This window comes from Podarcis raffonei, chromosome 11 (genome assembly GCF_027172205.1).
Source record: "Podarcis raffonei isolate rPodRaf1 chromosome 11, rPodRaf1.pri, whole genome shotgun sequence".
NCBI classification, from domain to species: Eukaryota; Metazoa; Chordata; class Lepidosauria; order Squamata; family Lacertidae; genus Podarcis; species Podarcis raffonei.
Window position 1 is genome coordinate 39894042 of NC_070612.1, and position 17225 is coordinate 39911266.

The 17225-nt window shown below is 42.3% G+C and overlaps 1 long non-coding RNA gene across 2 annotated transcripts; it reads right to left on the reverse strand.

Annotated features, from left to right (window-relative positions):
* Window positions 1-10066: 10066 nt before the first annotated feature.
* Window positions 10067-16396, reverse strand: LOC128423412 (uncharacterized). Of its 2 annotated transcripts, none has more exons than XR_008332749.1 (3): window positions 16359-16396; window positions 14731-14860; window positions 10067-10145 (listed from the first exon to the last, which is right to left on the reverse strand). It is a non-coding gene; the product is annotated as an uncharacterized LOC128423412 (long non-coding RNA). The 2 variants fall into 2 exon arrangements; XR_008332748.1 differs by having other exon boundaries at window positions 16321-16392.
* Between the last annotated feature and the right edge of the window lie 829 nt (window positions 16397-17225).

Here is a 17225-nt window from a genome sequence, read left to right on the forward strand (position 1 = left end):
GTGGTTTCATTTCATTCCTCCAAATTATGGTAAATTTCCTTGTGACTGGCTCTAGTCAATAGAGCAGAGTGAAGGATATGTTTTGAAAGATCTCCCATCTCACTTCTCAGCATTTACTTTTTTCTTCATTTAAAAAGCTGGAAATGCACAGCTCTGCACTGTGCAGTATTTGTGATCTATTGGTCAACCCCTGCTTGATTAATGCACAATTTTAGTATTTTCCTCCCAACCTGCAAGCTGCTTTCCTTCAATGATTAAAAAATGAGCACTTGGCACCCTTAAGCACACACGCTGATGTTCCAGGCTCAAATTTATCTTGTAGCTTTGAAAAATAGCCCTATAAACACCAGCACATCTGAAAGCTTTACTATGTATTCCAATGAGCACTGATCAAAAGAGCTGATCTGAGTGCTGCGGTCAGACTTGCAGAAAGGTTAAAGTTCACTCTCCAGGAAGCATATGAATTATACGATGTGCCTGGGAGATGGGGGGGGGGAGAAAATGTGTCGCAGTGACAAGAAAGACTGATTGACTAGTCATACGCAAAGAATCATGGAAGTGGGAAGAAACTTTGAGATCATTTATTCCTACCCCTGTTCAGTTCAGGAATCAAGATCCATGACAGATAGCTTTATGCCTCTACTTGAACATCTGCAACTATGAAGAGTCCCATCATCTTCTGAGATACTCTGTTTCACTCCCACATAGCCCTTGCCATTAGAAAGGGTACCCTAAAGTTTAGTCAAAATCTACTTCCTCCACATATTAGTTCTAGTCCTTTCTCCTGGAGCTACGCAGAACAAGCACGCTCCATCTTCTGTATGGCAGCTCTTTGTGTGTTTGAAGGCAGCTATCATGTCTCCACTTAAATCTTCTCTTAAGGAAGTTAAACATCACCAGCTCTTTCTCATGGACAGAGCTTTTTTTCCAACTGGAACTCAATTCCACCACCTCTCAAATGGGTGCCATTTCCATTGCCATTGCAAGAGAACAAGGGAGGTATCAATGGTGATTTCTGGCTTCTCTGTTTCTAGAAAAATAGCACTGTTCACAGGAGTTGGTTTCAAGATCCCTCACTATCCTGCTCAGCAGCCTCCCTCTTCTGGACCCATACTAGTTTTTGTCAAAGTCATTCTTAAAATGTGGTGCCCACAACCAGACAGAATACTCCAAATGCAGTATAACCAGCACAGAATAGAATGATACTATTGCTTCTCAGGATATGTTTGTTTTGATTTGTTAATGCAGCCTAAGATGGCATTCACTTTTTTATCATCCACATCAACAGCTGTTATACAGAAGCAAGTCCCATTGAATTCCATGGGCTTTATTCCCAAGTACAGTACCTGTCCATAGGTTTCTATTCAAAATCCAGAAAGACCCTGCATTAGATATTTTTCGTTCTGCTGCTTCTGAAATCTGATGGGAAATTTTTGGGATGACATTATAAAACGTGCCCTTGTTACAAATCGTTTTTTACAAAAATAATAATAGTGTATTGTGATTGTGGTGACCTTCGTTGCTTATTCTTTTTGCTCCAAACCATTGTCATTGCTCTTAATCAAACCTTAGTGCCAGATGCACCAGCAGGTGATGATGCTCCTGTGCTATAGAGGGATGGGGAGCCAGTCATTATTGGCCAATGGACAGCAACAATATAATCCAGTAACATATGACTTTGTGATCAGAGTTGGTCACATTGCTGATAGGGAGGTGCAGGAAAGGTTCAGGTTAGATAATGTAATACCTTTGAAAGTGAAGGGATTTTCTGGTGGCCAAATGGAACAGTCTTGAGGTCTACCTGCCATATCTGCCTGGAGTTGTGGGGTCCTGGAGTTTAAAGAAAATGTGACTGTAGTTCAATCCATTACCAGTGTCTGGCCTCCTTATTTCTGGGTCTGGACACAGAATATCCCACACCATGGTTTCCAGGTGCCGGTCTGTTGCTGTTGTTGTTGCATTAATATATGTGGCCTAGTTCACCCAGCCTCCTTATTTCCCTGTGCAATTGCAAAGCTAAACCCACTGTACAAAAATGCAGATAAGAAGACTGTTACGATTTTAGGCTTGTTTTCCACTCTTCTGCAAGAACTCACACCAGGTAACAAATCAATGTAGGCAGGCAAGAAATGAAAGACTATATGTCAGATTTGATTTCTTGCAACTTCCTGATAAGAGGAGGCTTTTAAACTGTACATTAATACAAAATTATTAATATCCTTTTGTGAGGTGTTAGATAAAATAAAATAAAGCACAACCCATGCTGCTGAATCCACAGTTCCCACCAAGTCTGGTCTTTTAGCTAGATTATTTTTTGACAGTATAATTAGTCACAGTTTTTCTGAAATCAGACAGAAGAATAATTGTATACATTGTGTGTGTGTGTGTTTCTGTGTGTGAGTAAGTTGCTAGACAACTTTCCCCTGCAATTATTTTCTCTCCTAATAAATAATATTTGAACTACTGTGTTCATATTCTTAAGTGAGCATCTCTCAATCAGACCTGCAGCTAATCTGGCTTTCCGAAAATAACAGGCAAATTGCCCTGGAACATTATATAAGTCTCAGGTGGTGGAAGCTATTTGAATATCCTGCAGCTATTTATTGGATCTAAATGGAAAAAACGGTGACATATTAAAATTAAATCTAGATAGCTGTTCCCATAGCTGCAAATGAAGGGCAGAAAAATTGGGTCCTGATGGTTCCAAGATTTCACTTTCTACTATTCTATACATGCATTTAGGAGTGAACTGGGGCAATTTTGTGCTGGGGTGCTCTAAGGGAAAATGGATTTACCGAACCTTCTCTGAAACATTATTATACAATGAGTTATAATGAATAAGCCTCAGTGTATTCATTTTGCTACCATGTAGGTGTGGTGCAACTGTCAAATATTGGTCCTGGTTTTTGAAAGAATAGAAACACTGAAAGTAGACCCGTTCCAGGCAACTGGAAAACAGGGGGTTTTTTTGTTACATAGTTTTCAGTTAGTCCTTAAAATCTGTTGCCAGTAACACAATAATTCTGTTCTCATGCAATGGATGGGTTTGGGGTTGGTGTGTTGCAGTGGGGCTGAGGGATAGCCATACCCACAAATCAAGGTCCATCACTGAAGAGGGTTCATAACATGCTAAGGCATTGATGACATGTTAAGGGGGTCAGTCTTGCTCATAGACTAATGGGCAAGTGCTCAATCCTATGCCATCTTACCTGAGAGTAAGCCTTATTGAAATGAATGGGACTTATATTTGAGTTGACAACTGTGAGAACAGGATACTGGACTATACAGAGCATTGGCAATTAGACATGTATAGGATTATTCTGCAAATATTTTAAAGAAAATAAAATAGGTCATGAAATGCAGCATGCAGAGGAGACGGAGTTATGAAATTCATCTCTTCTGGTCCATGACAGCCAAGAACCTGTGTAATCATGTTACCTACAGTATTCATAATTTCAGTGGATGCACTAGCAAAACATTGTGGTTTAATGCCAGGGAAAATATGATATTTATGGATTTTTTTAAAAGAAATGTACTACGGAAGAAAATTGACTCTCAATATGTAGACAATTGCAGTTTGTCCTGCATATCCCACTTGCTGTCCTATTATGGTAGACATGCCCGAGGCAATGTGGTTACCTCCCCTTTCATGGTGGCTTCTACAATTTTCAGGATCCAGGAACATTCTGAAGTTTTATTTATATAGCATGCAAATGTCACGCCTCCCAAATCAGTGGGATTTGGCCATATACTGTAAGCCGTATTAGTTCCTGGAGTTATGTAAGAACAGTCACAAAGATGGAAGCAGCTGCAGTCTTCTTCAGGCACTTGATATGGGCAGACCTTCTGATCAGATCCTGATTGTGTGTTTCAGTATCTTGACAGAGATAGCCAACATGGTAAGCTCCAGATGTGGCTCAACTCCAAGCCCATAAGCCCTAGACAACATGGCCAACAATTTGGGATAATGGAAGTTGTAGTCCAATAACATGTGGAGAGCACTACCTTGGCTGTCCCTGATCTAGGCCTGGCTGAGAAACCTATGGCCTTCCAGATGTTGCTGCACCAGATGTTGCTGGACACCCATCAACTGGTCATTGGTCATGCTGCCTGGAGCTGATGGGATTTGGAGCCCAACAACAACAGGAGGGCTACAGGTTACTGACTTCTAGTTTAGGGGGCACATAGCTCATTCATTCATTCTCAAGAACTTGTACATATGGCTTGCATAATTCCAGGTAAAAATATTACATAAGAACATAAGAAAAGCCTAAGGTTTGTCTAGTCCAGCATCTTCTTCTTACAATGGCCAACTAGATACCTGTGGGAAACCTTAGCATGGCATTCTACGTCTGACAGTGAAGGTAGTAGAACATCAGTAGAACATACGTAAATGGGTTTGGGTGCCTCTTCTCATGTTGCAAGAACCAGGCTGCCAGAAAAACCCCTCCATCTGTTGTCCAATACTGTAAGCAGAACTAGGCACAGTGCTTGCAGTAATGAACTTTATTGCTCAGTAATCAAGAAGTCATCACCCAGCACATCCATCAGATAAGCACGTCAGTTGCAGAAGCTAAAGTTCCATCCGCTCTCCCCCTTATTTGTACCTCCCTCCTTGCATTTTTCACCTGCCGTGACTCATCTTTTCTCAATTGTTCTAGCCTTTTCCTGACCCTTCTTTCTTGTGCTGAGAGTAGGGGAGGGGAAGGAGTTGAATCCGGACTGTATTGCAGAGAAGAAGACACAGTCCCTGCTCCTTCTCTATCAGCCTCTGTGGCTACCTTAAGCATCTCCCCTTCACCCTCACTCTGCTGATGATTCCTCCCTGTCTCGCCAGTCTGAACCTGGTTCAAAGTCTCCATCCCCCTCAGGTGCCTCCTGGACTACTTGCTGCTGTTTCTCATCCAGCCAATCCCTGACATCTGATGTATAAGTGACTTAAGCTTCTACTTTTTTGTGTTTCCAGTATAACATGAGAATAAAGAAAGTTGTGATCTGCCCCTCATGGGGTGCATAAGTTCCAAATATGTGTGGAGGTCAAAATCTTGTTGGACAGGGAACACAAGTTATTGCTTTGCAAGTTATTACTGTATAGGCAAAAAAATGCTGATCTATACACCATACTGCAATGCCCAAAGCTACTTTTAATGCATGTTTATACCACTTTGTCATCAATTGCATATATTCAAGCCAATCACACACAATATTAGAAAGAAATCATATTATTTTTGTTATCCATTAAGGGATCCAACAAGGAGGTTTGATTTTGGGGAATTATTAGTAATGTTACAAACTTCTGTGCCTCCCTTGGAATTCTCCTGTGTGTCTGTATCATCACTTAGAACAATATTTCATCCGTTTGTTCAGTTATTCTCAATTTTATAATGGATTGAATCTATATTGTTCTGAGCCTGTTTACTCTCGGCAATTTTGTGTGTTTTAAGATTAGCATTTCTTATGATTTCCAGGACATATTGATTTTCTTTGGATGGGATACAGAGGTGCACAGCTGATTTCCAATGATTCAAAATGTCGCAAAATCTCTAGCCTTCTAATGCAGGCTAAAAGGGACCGAGTTTTTAGTGCCTTGTCTGGAGGATGGCATTTCTTGAAGGTCAACCAAAGCAGCTCCCTGGCAGACAGAAAAATATTATTTGTCAAACTGAGATGACAGAAGTAATGCTTGGTCTCAAGGCTTATCAGGGCTATGTGGTGGTGTTCATGAAATGTGTACAGTGGACATATCTTTGGAGTGACACCGCAACAGAAACATTTAAAGTTTTTTCTTACTAACTGATAAGGGCCCCTTGGGAGCATGTCTACAATTAATGACTACGGTGCAGAACTTATTGGATATATGGTTTGGTTGTCAAGTGATAAAAAAAGCTTGTTCAGTTGATACAAGATTGATCTTTGCTGCATTCATTCCTGAATTCTAAGAGTATGTGCTTCTCCTTACATTATAATCTCCAATGCTGCCTTTAAAAAAAACAAAAAACCCTATTGACTGCACTGAATAGAAATACGGTGGTGAAAAAATAGTTGGGACAGTTTAGGACAAAAGGCAGAATTGATCACATAGTGTTATTCAGTTGGCAGGTTCCTAAATCTTCTTAAATTCAGAAAAGGTTTATCATCTCCTCTGAGGGGTACGTCAGTCTGGACAAGATGCACCACTTGGATGTTGCACTGATTATTGCCCCCAATCCAAGAGAGCAAATACTAGAAGGAAAGGTTATGTAGAACTCAGCCTATGTGATTTGCACAACAGACTGAGACAGAGTGGCATGAACCAGCCTTTTTCATGTGTTAATTACATATAGGGCTATCATGTGAAGAAACAGGACCAGGACCATGCCTTCACCCCCAACACCCCCATCCTAATTCTTTCCCAGGTCCTTTCCCTCTTATTATTACACTACTAGTAGTCTAGTTGCTCGGGAGTTCTAAGAAACCCCCAAATCAGTGCAGCTTTGAAATCACTGTTTAAAATCAGACTAATTTTGAAAGGTTCAGTATCTTCACCATCTTGATTCAAAATGGCACCTCATTGTATCCAAACAGACAAAAAGCTGTTGCTTAATATCTTAAGAGACGTCCAAATCCACAACAACTTTCTAAAATATATAATAAAAAAGACAAGTGAGAGAAAGAAAGCAAAAGAAAGAGAACAGAAAAAGAACAAGATACACATAAAAGAGAAGGGAGATTTAGGAAAATGAGTTATTCCTTGGAGCCCGTGGCAGCTACTTTTAAATTCAACAAAAACGCAGGGCAACTGGTCCTAAGTGTATCATGATCAATACAGCTTTGGGAGTAAGATAATTGCCTAAAACAGGTTAATTATCTACAGCTTTAGCAGAAGCCTTATTGGACAAGTAGCCTTTTGGAAAACCTGACCGCTTCAAAAGTAGTAACAATGAATCCAGTATAACTCGATTTAAAAGCTACCAAGTGCGGCTCATGCAAGACATTATTTGAAGACTTTATTGCCAGATGTCTTTGCTTCCAATTCCGTAAGCTCAAATGGCAGCATTTGTTGCTATCAGTCTTTTGACTGGGAGTTTCAGGTGCATGAAGGAACAAGAGCAATTGAGCATTGTGGGATTTGAGTGACAGCCTGGGGCTTTCAAGGCAGACTCTTGCTTACAAAGTTGAGAGAATTTCCAATTGTCAAATTGGCATGTGCCAGATGAAGGGCTTAGTCGGGGCGGCAGCTGTTCTACAGGCACACCTGCTGCGAAATAAACAATTAATACAAGAGTGAAGTGCACGAATATGCAGGCAGAAGACTTTAATCCCCCCCAATCCCATATTGTGCCGTTCTACAGCATCTTTCTGGGGTGACAGGTGCCATAAGTCAGCTTATTGATTAATAACAACATATTGTCGAAACAGAATGGGCGGGCTTGTCAATGAGAAGCAAGAGGAAGGGGGCACAAAAGGGGGAGGCAAAATCCATGAAGAGTAAAAGGGCTTCAATAGGTTCTTTTGCTGTTAAAAAATGGAGGGGCAGATACAATATTCATCCAGTTTTGTTTTGTTTTGCAAGGGAAGCAATTTTTAAAGAATTGAGAATAAAACCTTTCAAACCACTGCTTACAAAGATATTGGCTATAACCATGTGAAACAGGCTGTATTGAATAATATAGTGCCCTGTTCTAAGTATGCATCTATTTATGAATGCCTGCCTGCCTGCCCCCCCCTCTCTCTCTCTATATATATATGCAGCAATTTGTAAGAAACTGCCTGCAGCCTAATCATCTTACAATGCTTGCAAGCAGCACTCCCTATTCACATACTGTAAATTGTGGAAAAGGCACACAGTTAACACATTTACCTTTTTCTTTTGCTGAAAAGGTTCCCAAAGAAATTTACAAAGATGAAGTTTAAGACCGTCTCTGCCCTCAGGATTACGATTTAAAAGACATGACATGCCAGGAAAAAGAGACAGGAAGAGGAAGCATATATTAAGAGAAACGTGAGAGAGAATGCATGCAAATTTCCATGGGGAATGTTAAAAGAAAAACTGGCAAATTGATGAAGAAATCGAATCTTAAGTTTGGAAAAAAGAGAAACAAAGACTAACGGGTTTGCCCATCACTAGTCAGGGACCGTCCAAAGTTGGGGGGGGGGGACTGGTATCCCTTGTACATGTAATATTTTTTTAAACCACAATTCATGAGGTGAGGGAGACATGGGGCAGACACAGGAGTTGGCAACAAATTTGCACCGCTTCTCTTGGGGGAAGACCTGAGGGCTGACAGTCACCACATCTTCCTATTGTGCAGCCATGCCTGCTGTGGATTTACTACATTTCCACCACTAAAAGAGGCAGCCTCCAAATTTCATCCAGCCACCAACATCCCAAAATTGTCATGCTCATTAAATCAATACCAATGATAATAGAGATACTGCATTTGACAGTGTGTAGCCAGCTTGAAGGGTTTTAGCAGTCTCTGTGCTCTGTATTTGTGCAAATGGCAGGTACAGTAAATATTATTGACATGTCTGGTTTGTTGAAGGGTTTTAAGTAAAAGGTCTTCTTCCGTCAGTTCCCCTTTTTATTGTCTAAGAATTAAATTGTTTGACTGGATGACTGTCTAGCTAGCTTGACTTTGGCACAAGAGTGCTATAACTAGTAATTTCCCTCTGTAGGTCATTTGGTGTGCCGTCTTTCCTATGCGAGAGCTAATAAGAGGTGTCACTCCTCAAATCCTTGCCTCTCCCTGCATTTGTGTCAGCAGCTAAGGAGCTGTGACATTCAGCTCCCTTATGGCCGTGGTGTGCCCGCTAATTATGAAGCTCAAATCAAATCACTAACAGGCTCAAAGGGGGACAGTTATCTGTTGATCGGTGCCATTTTTTCTTCAGACGATCAGCTCATGGATGCCTGATGTAAAACCCTTAGCATCTCCAAGAGAAACAAACCCAAGGAAACTGGGATAGATTTTCCTTACAGTTGTGGACTTTAGAGACAGTCTTACATGGAAGAAAGTCATTCAACACAAGAATGCATGGGTTTTCATTTAAAGTAGACTTTGAACAGTACAAATGAATGTTTTCAGTGAAGGATGGCAACTTTCAAGCCTTACCTTCGTTATGAACTCATTTCACAATAATTTCATTTAGAATGCATTAGGGTTAAATGAGCAGCACCCAGCGGTCTTTCATTACACTATATCATGGGTCGGCAAACTAAGGTCCGTGGGCTGGATCAAGCCCAATTGCCTTCTAAATCCGGCCTGTGGATGGTCCGAGAATCGCCGCATGGATCGCCAGCGTGTGGATCGCCAGCGCGTACATTTTTTCATTCTCCCTCCCTCTTCCTCACACAGCGGTGGCGCTGGCGCCTCCTTCCTCCCTCCTCCTGGCTTCTCTCTGCCCTGCCTAGAGGAGGAAGGTGACAGGGCTTTGTTGGTGCTGGCCCCTCACTGGAGCCCTTTCAAGCGCCGCTCATTGTCCCTCTGCCGCTGCCGCTAGCCCCTGCCACTCGCAAGACACAGAAGCCAAGGTTGGCTGAGTGCCCCTCTCGAGTGGCCGCCATTTAAAGCAGCCCCTCTCCAGAGCCCTTTTGCGCGCCACTCATCATCCCTCATTCATTTTTTTTCCAAAATACAGTCCGGCCCCCCACAAAGTCTGAGGGACAGTGGACCGGCCCCCTGCTGAAAAAGTTTGAGGACCCCTGCACTATATGCTGACAGAATCCACTGCTTTCCAGAAAGGAGAACTAATACAGGATTATTATTGAAAGCACATTGAACTATTCTGAACTACATCCACACTGGGGAGGGCATGGAAAGAAGAAAGGAAGAGACAGTTGTAATATAGCTAAGCTGGTACAAAGTTGAAGATAAAAATAAATCACTATTTCAGGGTGGGGGACATACGTATTTATTATTTTTCTTTCAGAACCTTCTATTCCTACCTTGCCCCTGTCTCACAATCCCAAGCCCCTATCCTTTCCTTGAGGAAAGCACCACAAAACTCCAAGGAAGCATTCAGATTAGATTACTTTGTCACAATAAAGCATAAGGACTTGGATACTTACTTCTGAGATAGACTTCTGATCACAGGGCTTTCCTGCAGTCCAAGTATGGTTTTCTCTGCTTTCCCAAAAGTTTTTTGCAGAGTTGGAGCAGCTTCTTGAATAGCATAAAATGTTATACAAATATTGTAGTGGGAAGGGCAACTCTGCAAAAACTAGTCCTCTCTCCTTGCAAGCAGAAGGGCCTTGTTCTCAGGCAAGGGTATAAAAAGGTAAAGGTACCCCTGCCCGTACGGGCCAGTCTTGACAGACTCTAGGGTTGTGGCCGGGGGCCAGCGCTGTCCGGAGACACTTCCGGGTCACATGGCCAGCGTGACATCGCTGCTCTGGCGAGCCAGAGCCGCACACGGAAACGCCGTTTACCTTCCCGCTAGTAAGCGGTCCCTATTTATCTACTTGCACCCGGGGGTGCTTTCAAACTGCTAGGTTGGCAGGGTATACTGGGCACCTTATTGGATTCAAGCCGGTTTGCTTAGAGCATGCTGATATCTATAGTATATCATGCTGTATTTGGGAGCCATGCTAGAGCTCTGATAATGGACTATCCCTCCCACTCATAACACTGGTTCTTGGGACACCGCAACCCACTAAGAGATTTACCGGTGACCAGTACCTCTTAGTAATTGGACATAGGCATTTTCTGACTAATGCCAAACCAACAGGAGCCAGATTCCTCCCCTCCATGCCCAACTACCAGTATATCACACAATCACACATTAAATATAGGTCACCTGGGGGCCAAGTATTATGGCTAATTTTCTTTGAAAAATGTGTTTACACAAATTCTAGTGTTTAAGCATAAAATCCCCCCAGGAAAAATTATACCTCCACCACACATTGTCTTTGTTCTACAATTGATTTTCTGACGTTGGGCAGCAGCAAGCCAACAGCAGTAAAACATCTCGAAATTAAGTGTGGGATAATTTGTTAATGTGCCAAACTTCCAACTTGCTGCACGGAATGGGCAAATAACAAAGCAGTCTAAGGAGTCACAAGCAAAAATAATGCCAGGTGCTGTGCCTGAAAATGTCTAATCTCATACTTTGCAGCAGTAGTGGCATATGTGGTGGTGCGGAAGCATGGAATGCTCCTCGGTATACTGCTGCTGGGTGGCTTGGGGTGGGGCAGGGTAGGGCTGAGGTCAGGGCCATGTGGGTCACCGGAGGGACCAGTCATTGCTGCCCTGCCTCAGTGCTACCCAGGTAAGCCATAACAACACTGTTGTCAGGAGGGCAACTCTACTGTACCACAGAAATCACTACTGTTTTATAGACTGAATTCTGCAGGACTGGCCCACCCGTGTGGCAAGGTGAGGTGAGTGCCTCAGGCAGCTGGATCGAAAAGGGCAGCAGATCTGTTGTTGTTGTTTAGTCGTTTAGTCGTGTCCGACTCTTTGTGACCCCATGGACCGGAGCACGCCAGGCACTTCTGTCTTCCACTGCCTCCCGCAGTTTGGTCAAACTCATGCTGGTAGCTTCGAGAACACTATCCAACCATCTCGTCCTCTGTTGTCCCCTTCTCCTTGTGCCCTCCATCTTTCCCAACATCAGGGTCTTTTCCAGGGAGTCTTCTCTTCTCATGAGGTGGCCAAAGTATTGGAGCCTCAGCTTCAGCTTCAGAGAAGCTATGAACTATGCCAAGCAGGGCAGCAGATCTAGCCCCCCAAGAAATGCATCACCCGCTACTCCTGAAATTGCAATGGCAGTAGATATGGCGTGCTCCTTGGAGGTAGGATTTGCCATCTCTATGGCAGCCCCTCTAAAGCAGCCTTTACAGTTGCCTCTTGGTAAATAGGAGGTGCTGCTGGTCTCCTCCCACCCTTGTTCCTAATGTAGATTTTTATCCCCTCCTTGTTCCTGATGTAGAACTTCATTAAGCCCTTCTTCCTTGGCAGGGGGCACCATTTTGTGGTTCGCCTCAGGTGCCAAAAACAAATTGGGCCACCCCTGAATTCTGGACATCAGTCCGATGGTATGACAGCAGAAAGCACCAACAAACTTCTTCCCCAGCTCCTATTCACTTCTCCAATTTGAATCTATTAAACTTTATGGTGTATGGGAGGTATTCAACAAAGTTCTTTCACTAGCATTTGGATTTCCACTTGTGCCATGAAACTTATCTGCCATGTCCTCTCCCTGCACACACCTGTGTCCTCCCCTGAATCTGCTCTGGAAGGCACATTTAAGGATCACAAAGGATGGGGCATGTGGGGGGGAGGAGAGGAGAAGTTCCATTGTGAAGCCAAAAGTCCTTGCCATAGTGGAAGCATTTGATTTGAGAGTGCCTTGTAAGTGGGATTCAACTAACTTTTACTCATAGTCGACCTATTGAAATCAATGAACCTAACTTCATTATTTTCATTAATTTCAATGGGTTTTATTTGAGTAAAACCTTGGTGGGATACCATGCCATGTCGCCGTCGTCCCCCCACTTCCTGGACATAGCTCTCATGTGAAGAGGACATGTCAGAAAACATGTTTAAGCCTTCTTCCTGATAAGGTAGCTTATCAATTGTCTGTTCTTATGGGTCTGTGCCCCCAGTCCCAGGAGATCACAAACTGGCACATCAGATAGAAACTGCATAATATGTTTCACACTCTAAAATACCTAATTGCACCCTGAACTGGTTGGGTTTCTTTGGTCCCAAGATTGTTTCCACAATCTAATACCTCTAACAGTTTAACATTCAACCCCACCGCTCCAGGAAAAGAGAGTGATCATATCTCAAAGATGCTGGTTGTCCATGGTAATTTTTGTCAGTTTCTGGAGATGGGCCAAACATAATTATTCCCTGTGTTTTATGGAGAATGGTGCTTACTGTCCCATCAGTCAGGAGTGTGGTTTTGACCCCACTTCTTGTGATGATGCTAGCAACAAGAGAGAAACTATCCTTGCCAGTGCTCAGATGTAATTTCAATCTCCAGAATACCTTGGAATGACTCTATTTTAACATCTAACACATGTAGTGCCATTTTAGGGTCATCTGGGTGGGTGGCAGCTACTAACTGCCTCAAGGAGTTCCTCCTTTGCTCCTACCACTACCCCTGCCATTGAAGTTAGTGGCAAAACAACTCATCTCAACAAGAATATGAAGTTAAATGAGAAGCATCTGCCGCTACCAAGTGTGAACCCACAACATACCCTGATTATGTTTGACCCACCTATGGAATTGTTCCCTTTTCGAGAATCCAAATTCACTTTCTTCCACCAAAAATGTTCACCTCAACCCTAATATGCTCATAACCTCATGCATCATGTGACAAGTTGCATGAGTTAAAGAAACATCATTAAGGAAAATGAGGAGTCTTGTGCCATGTGGTTTCATGGACCACAGTACGTTTCATTTAAAACTCCACGCCTATGTCATATAAAATCTGTTCATCTCAAGGTGTCAAAAGACTGTTACTTTTGCTATAGCAGGCTAACCCTTCTGGAAATGATAGAGGAAACATCGCAGAGAAGATGTTTCACTCTGCAACTATCCCTAGCTAAGTGAAGGAAGGTGGGTCAGTTTTTTAAAAAAATGTTTCCAGTTTTGAAACCATTCCCTAGAAATGAGATTGGCTCCCCAAAATACAGGGACTGGTTATAATTTTGTTAGAGCAACAATGTAAGACTGATGATCTATTCATTTTAGTGAGACTTTGGCCAAATAAACTACATTAGACAAACAGCCACCAGTTGCTGCCAATGCAGGCTTTGTTCTCCTTTGGCAGGTTAGTTATTTACTGGCTGATTGCTCTTTTCATATGTGAATGACGGTCTTTTTGAATTAATGGCTTACATGATATCTGCCTTTGTTTCATATGAAGACGTTTATCCTTACAAAGTGGCATTATATGCCAAAAAAGCACTGATAGTGATCTGATGTTGCATGTCTGCCGTTGTACAAGATCTATGGCAGTGGTAGCTAATATGTTGCTTGACTCTAATGCCCACCATCCCCGACTATTGGCTGATGCTGGTGGGGTCTGATAGGAATTAGAGTGCGACAACCTCTGCAGGTACCATGTTGTGGTATTGCTGGCCAATAGGAGCAGGATGTAATCTTTGTAAACTGTTTAGTGTTTTGGTTTTTGCCAAAAATGTTAAGCAATATATCAATTCTCTAGACTAGGGGTTGTCAACGTGGTCCCTACCGCCCACTAGTGGGCATTTCAAGATTCTAGGTGGGCAGTAGGGGGGGTTCTACAGCACAAGCTGAATCCTCCTTCCATCGAGCACTGGTGGGTGGTAAGGAAATGTTACCATCAAGAAAGATGCATTAGTGGGCGGTAGGTATAAAAAGGTTGACTATCTCTGCTCTGGACAAATAAATGAAACTGCTCTTCTGGATCCTTCACTGATATCAAGGAGACACAGGGTGTTATGGACCTCTCTACCTATCGCCTGTCATCCCCATGATAGTTTGAACAATACAGTGGTACCTGGGGTTACATAAGCTTCAGGTTACATACACTTCAGGTTACAGACTCCGCTAACCCAGAAATAGTACCTTGTCTTAAGAATTTTGCTTCAGGATGAGAACAGAAATCATGCTTCGGCAGCACGGCGGCAGCAGGAGGCCCCATTAGCTGAAGGGGTGCTTCAGGTTAAGAACAGTTTCAGGTTATGAATGGACCTCCGGAACGAACTAAGTACTTAACCTGAGGTACCACTGTAAATGATTACTATTTCTCTACCTATATAACATGAGGATTTGTTGGCTGTTCTTACTTCTTGTAGGAGGAACTGTAGTGATTATTGTTGCACTAAAGAAACCAGTGAAGCTCATTGGGTGACTTTAGGTCATTCACTGTTTCTCAGTCTAACCTAAAATAGAACGAAAGGAATGAGAGAGAAACTTATACACTGTCCTAAAACCTGGAAAGAAAGATGGGATAGAAATGAAGTAAACAAATCAATTCAGGTGAACTGGGTAACTGCAGAATTGGAGGTGCAATGTGAGAACCAGTCTGGACAATATGGAAACCAAAGGACCATATTCTACTGTAGTTTCTTCGGTCCTTTTCTGAAGAACAATTTTTGGATTTCAAAGCCTGTTCAGCAAATGGCTGCGGAAAGATTCTTGTAGATTCTACAATATAGCTGAAGTTGGAAAATTCCACTCCATTTTCTGATCTCTTTCTACTCCTATGATCAACATTTCCCCCACTCATTATAAAGTGTAGCAAATGCAACAGGCATCAGCTATGCCTTATAGTATATGTATTTGATTACCTGCTGTGCAATGAAAAAAGATGAGATGGATTTCACACTATACTAGAGATGATTGGTATGTTTATTTTCTTCCTCATCACTCATTTGGCTCTGGAGATACAGTGCATAAGCAGCTAAAATCCAGCTTTGAATATGCCTCTGGAGCTAGCTCATAGGAGGTACCATGACTTAATGTACACAATGTCCATGTGAGAGGGCAAAGTAGAATCATAGAATCATAGAATCATAGAATCATAGAGTTGGAAGAGACCACAAGGGCCATCGAGTCCAACCCCCTGCCAAGAAGGAAACACTATCAGAGCACTCCTGACATATGGTTGTCAAGCCTCTGCTTAAAGACCTCCAAAGAAGGAATATGTAACTATGGGTGTGCTGTGACACTGACTGTTGTGTTGGTAAGCTCAGCCCTGAAGACAGAATAGAAAGGGGAAATGCTCTACCATCCCATTGGTGCTACAATGTCCATCCTGAACTGGAATCAGACTGATCTATTTTATTCCCAATGGCTATGAATAAAAGTTGCTATAGGGCAAGCAGGGAGGGAGAGCTGTTACCTTTATGCCCTCTTTAAGGTCTCAGGGTATGGACTATGGGCACATAGCACAGTCATCTTGCTGAGGATGAGCAGATCTGGCTCTGATTTAGATGGGAGGCCACTAAAATCTCCATTTACGTAACCTGGAGTTCCATTATGGAAGAAAGGTGAATGGGCTCCCCAAAAGCATTGGTCTGGTGGGGGAAAAGGACTCTGGACAATGTGAACATATAGTTTGATCCAACAAAGCTCTAATCTTCTTACACTCTCAAGTGTAAGAATCTGCTGGCTCAGATTTAAAGATATAAGGCAAATCCCACAGTTGTTAGGGGTGGGATTCCCTGCTATTCTCTCCGTCCATTGTCTCCTTTGGTGAACATCAAATTCCACAGCTTTTCAGTATCACCAACATGCAAATGATACCCAGCTGTAGCTCCCTACCCAAGGCATCTTTTCTTCTATCCCATCTTATATCTCTACTTGTGTGTCAGATAGATCTACTACAATGTTTCACTACCACTTAAAAGTGGACATATAGATGACTGAAGCACTTACCTTTCTTCTCAAGTTTCCATCTTCCTGATCATCCTCCCCATCCATTCCATTATCACCTTGGTAACTAAGAATGCAACACTGGCTTTATCCTTGGTTACCGTTGCTTCTTACATTTATTTATTTTTTTTAAAAAATATTTTTTATTAACCGACCAATCAAATCAAATCAAATCACATAAATTCCGAATTACAAAGCCGAATTTTAAATTTTTGTTGAGGGGATCCATATTTCAAGTTTCGAAGGGGGATTCCGATCATCTTCTTGCTATTGCGTTCATATCCAAATCAGCCCAAATAAAGTTCATAATTCTATCCAGTCTTATCTTGCTGTTTCCACATCTCATCTTATTCGTACATTTTTTCTTTTTCTTTATGATCTCTTCTGATAATCTCCTTAAGCAGATAAACACCAATTATATCCTGTGTGGATTTTTCCTTTCGACCAATCCTCATATCGTGATGGTTTCCATATATCATCACTTTCATAAATAACATCGCTCTTTCCGTCATTAATCTCAGGATCTGTCATTTTGAGTCCCACTGAGGAGTCTCACCCACAGTATAAAACAGCTCTTTTCCTCCTCCCAGACTTAAGTCCTCCGACAGAGCTTACCAATATGGCGACGGTATTTTTAACTGCGTCATTCCAGAGCTCTTAAACTTTCCACGCTCTTCTTAAAACATGCTTTGGTTAGAAAAATTATCTCCACACAGACATAAATCCACAGCTTAAGTCATTAAAGCGGCATTTCTGACTTATGGGGGGTTTTTTTTCTTGTTTTATCACATAGAGGAAAGAAAGAAAGGTTTTTTCCCCCTCCCCCATCAGTCCTTTTGCCATACCGAGTCTTAGCTGTCTTCTCATGAT